Genomic DNA, 4,894 nt, shown 5'->3' with positions numbered 1-4,894 from the left:
TGAGAAAGGAAGAAATAAGAAGAAAGAAATAAAGTTAAAAGATAAGCTAAGTAAAGATTTAATATGGACAATATTATAAAGTTATCTAAAAATGATCTGACTGCTTGTTGTACCACAATAAACTATCTGAAGGGAACAGTTTTAGTTAAACTGAACTGCAGTAACTTGGCTCATTTAAACAGTGAATCTTAAACAAATTATACTATAGGACTGTATTCAAATTTGTGATGCCCTGTGTGATACCGGGTTAAAGGATCTGTTAAACCTATTCAAATATAAAGAAGGAACCAAAATGTTTTAATCAAAGTTAACATGTAAAAAAACAAAAAAAAATATCTAAAAATTAAATATAGCGCACCATTCATGGGTAGATGAATATTATTTCAGACAAAAAATACAACATTTTAGATGTAATACAGTAAGCACTTAATAACTACAAAAGACATGCAAAATCAATTCCTCATGAATGTAACTATTAATATAACATTAACCATCACACAGTTTGTACTGTAGATTACAGGAACATTTCTTTTATGGTGAAAGTTGACATTCATGTATAGTAGAGCTTACACATTATTTTCCTCTACAATGAACTACAGAATTCCAGATGTTTGAATTCTTATGTTAAGAATAATAATAATAATAATAAGAAGAAGAATCATAAGAATAATGTATGAAATAAAATGTATATTTTTCTGATTATTAAATAAGGAAAAAACTTTTCAATTAAATGTTTTTCTATAATTATTCAACATGTAATTAGAGGCCTAAAGCTTTTCTAATAGCTGTTTTAACCTCCCTGTTTCTAACACTATAAATTATAGGGTTTAATAGAGGTATAACTATTGTGTAAATCACAGATATTACTACATCTTGATTTGATTTAGATTTTTCACGAGGTCTTAAATACATAAACAAGATAGTACCAAAATATATACTGACAACTGTAATGTGGGAAGCGCAGGTGGAGAAAGTTTGTATTCTTCCTTTTGCTGACCTGATTTTCAAAATAGTGGAAATAATTAGTAAGTATGACACAACAATCAAAAGCAGACAACTCATACAAATAGAACCAGTAAAAGTAAAGAGTAGAATTTCAATTAATGTAGTATCGGAACAGGAGAGTTTCAAAAGTGGTAAAACATCACAAAAGAAATGGTCAATTCCATGTGATTTGCAGAAGGGCAATTTAAATATGTAGATGACATAAATTAAGGAATGTAGTAGTCCAATGACATAGGAGACCACTATAAGGGAAATACAAGTAGGTTTGGTCATGGTCACAATGTATAATAATGGTTTGCATACAGCAACATATCGATCATATGACATTGCAGCGAGAAAGAAAGATTCAGTACTTCCCAATGCCACAAAGAAATACATCTGAGCTGCACAGCCGGTAATGGAAATCGATCTGTCTTTAGTGAAGAAGTTTATCAACATCCTAGGAGAAATAACTGATGAATAACATGTATCCAGGAAGGAAAGTTGGCCAAGGAAAAAGTACATGGGTGTGTGTAGATGGTTAAATGTTTTTATGAGCACCACCATGAAAATATTTGTTAGCAATGTTATGATATACATAAAAAAGAAAATACAAAAGAGAGGAAATGTTGACTCTTCATTCTGTGTAAACCCCAGAAGACTGAATTCTGGAAAACTTATATTACCACTCCAATCCATTCTTGCATGTATATGTAAAATGGAAATACAAACATGTATGTTACATTTTGGTATAATGCTACACATAACATAAGAAGCATAGATATTGATATTAACATTCACAAGTCTAAAACAGACATTATAAACTGATACTTACGTTATTTATATAGTCACACTGATGTTGGAGAGATTTAAAACATGCAAAAAGAGAAATATGCATATTTAACTTTAAATATCTTACTCCTTTGTTGAGCACTTAGCATTCATATATACATGTAAAGCAATTTTCAAATTGAAGTTGTTTTTTTTTCAATCTTACATGCTGATAAAACACCTAAACCTATTTTTACATTGAAGTTATATGTTTTCATTTTAAATGCAGAAACATCACTTTGGCATGTCATTATATTTACTATTTTATTGATCTCACTGGACTAGAATTAGTGATAATGATTGTAAAGCCTATGGGTAATCTATATGCACATTTCTCTCTTGTTTACTTTCTCATACATTAATTGTGTAATAATTGCACAGATGTAGCAGTGCATAGCAATTATGTATGATTTCACATAATATGAATGCATTTAGATATTTCCAAGTATATTTATTATACACCACTTGAAGAGGGGAGCATTTTATAAAGAAATTGGAACAACAGGAAGTGGAATGGATTTTCAAGTTAAATACTCGAATTATATAATTTTTTGTAATTTATATGTATCTGTATTAATTTTTATTATCTTCTTTTAAGGTTTTTTATAAGAGGGACTCTGGATAAAGAATATATATATATGTGTGTGATTGTTTGGGGTTATATTCATAATATGGCAGGTGCGTCCAACACGCGGCCCGCGGGCCAAATGCGGCCCACGAGACCTCGAGGTGCAGCCCATGTAAGATCGGCAGCCAAGGCAACCAATCTTACGCGGGCCGCACCTCGAGCCCTGCTACAACAAGAGCCCTGCTACTTACCTGTGGTCTTACCTGGTGTTTTGTACTGCATAGAAGAAGCGGAACCCAGCAGAGTTCACGTGACATCACATGACTCTGCTCCAGTCCTGCTTCCTGCTTCCTTCCTGGTGCAGTACCAGAGAAAGCAGAGGGAGGCCGCGCCCCCTGCTGAAGTCTGTGAGCTGCATAGAGGAGCAGCAGTGCAGGTAAGGGGGTGGGGAGGGTGTTTGAATGAGTATGCGTGATTGAGGGAATGAATCTGTGAATGAATGAGTATATGAATGAATGAGTGTGTGTTGTTAGCAATCACACTCCTATCATGCCAAGTCAGCCAGTACATGCTGAAACCTAGCTAGCTGCCCCCCTTGTGTATTGATGCTGCCAGCAATATGGGGTCTGCACATCACTTACAGCCACCCTGTACCAGCATGTACTGGCTGATTTGGCATGATAGGAGTGTGATTGCTAACAGCAAGCACAGTCCCATCATGCCTAGGTTCCAGCATTTACTGGTTGCCTGGGTATGATAGGAGTGTGATTGCTGTTAGCAATCCTATCATGCCAAGTCATATTGCTAATTTTTTTTGTCCAATTGTGGTGTGTTACCTACTTTTATAAAAAATGTGAGTTTTTATTATTATTTTTAAAGGTGGGGGGTCATTTTCGGTTTTGGCTAAGTGAACCGTGAATGTTTTGGTCCAGAATTTTCATTTTGGTGCATCCCTAGAATAAATAGAACTATTTCATTTTTAATTATCCTGAATTTGTAGTCACACAAGTTTCTAGGCCCAGAAATCAGTGAGAGGAAAAGTAAAGGTTTTGTGTCATTTACTTTATTTTAATCTGCATATTTTATTAAAGGCCATATTTTCTCACAGTGAAAAATGAGTGCGGCCCTCGCATGTATACAATTCTGGTGAAGGGAGGGAGAGGGGGTTAGATACTGAGAAGGGAGGGAGAGGGGGGTAGATAGTGAGGAGGGAGGGAGAGGGGTAGATAGTGAGAGGGGGTAGATAGTGAGAAGGGAGGTAGAGGGGGTGGATAGTGAGAAGGGAGGGAGAGGGAGTAGATAATGATAGGGGGTAGATAGTGAGAAGGGAGGTAGAGGGGGTAGATATTGAGAAGGGAGATGAGGTAGATAGTGAGAGGGGATAGATAGTGAGAAGGGAGAGAGAGGGGTAGAGAGTGAGAAGGGAGGGAGAGGGGGTAGATAGTGAGAAGGGAGGGAGAGGGGGTAGATAGAAGTAAATAAACAATGAGAATGAGTGAGAGACTGAATTAATTAGTGTGTGGATGCATTGTGTGAATTAGTGAGACTGAAAGAATTAATGTGTGGATGAATTGTGTGAATGAGTGAGATAATTAAGGAGTTTGTGAGAATGCATTAATGAATGTGTAAAGTATTGTGTGAATGAGTGAGAAAAAATTATTGTTTGAATTATGTGAATAAAAGTGTGAATTAGTGAGTGACGGTAAAAGTGTTTGTGTGTATCATAGACGTATAATTGATTTGTGGAAAGGCAAAGATGGCACAAGCAGGATGTTTGAGCCTTGGGGACAAAGTTGACTCATGCTGGGCTGTTTGAGGACGAAGATGGTATGTGTGTAATTTGGATGCTGGTCAGGTTCTATGTGGGCAGTGTGGATGCCAGGGCTGGCTTTGGGTTGTGCAACCTCTCATTTATGCCTGTAATTTATGGGGTTTTATCTATACCTTTAATGCTGAGTTTTTATGTGATTTCCAGTTGATCTATACCTGCCAAGCTGGGTTTGTATGTTCTGTTGATCTATACCTGCAATGCTATGTTTCCATACATTATTATTGTATACCTGTATACGTGGTTTGTATGTCTGATTCTATGCCTCCAGTGCTGAGTTCACATGTGAACAATAATAATAACAATATTAATATATATATATATATATATATATATATGATTGCTAACTGCAATCACATTCCTATCATGCCCAGGCAACAAGTACATGCTAGAACCTGGGCATGATAGGAGTGTGATTGCTGTTAACAAGAATATATATATACACATATATTAATATTGTTTTAGAATTTTTTTGTCCAATTTTGTGTTACTTACTTTTAATAAAAGGGAGGTTTTTCTTATGGTGGGGGGGTCATTTTCAGTTTCAGTCCAGAATTTTCATTTCGGTGCATCCCTATTACTAAGCCAGACACTGAAGTGATAGGCCTACACCACATCAATGTTTGGCTTAGTATATAGTGGTAGGGGTTGTGCTGCACTATTGTCAATGTCTGGCTCAATGT

At 35.8% G+C, this 4,894-nt stretch overlaps 1 pseudogene; it reads right to left on the bottom strand.

Annotated features, from left to right (window-relative positions):
* Positions 1–744: 744 nt before the first annotated feature.
* On the bottom strand, positions 745–1,683 carry LOC149290227 (olfactory receptor-like protein OLF1; annotated as a pseudogene).
* Between the last annotated feature and the right edge of the window lie 3,211 nt (positions 1,684–4,894).

The sequence above is a fragment of the Sceloporus occidentalis genome, unplaced genomic scaffold (assembly GCF_023333645.1).
Source record: "Sceloporus occidentalis isolate IW3139 unplaced genomic scaffold, rSceOcc1.0.p SCAF_40, whole genome shotgun sequence".
NCBI lineage: Eukaryota > Metazoa > Chordata > Lepidosauria > Squamata > Phrynosomatidae > Sceloporus > Sceloporus occidentalis.
This window is presented reverse-complemented; position numbering and strand designations above follow the sequence as displayed.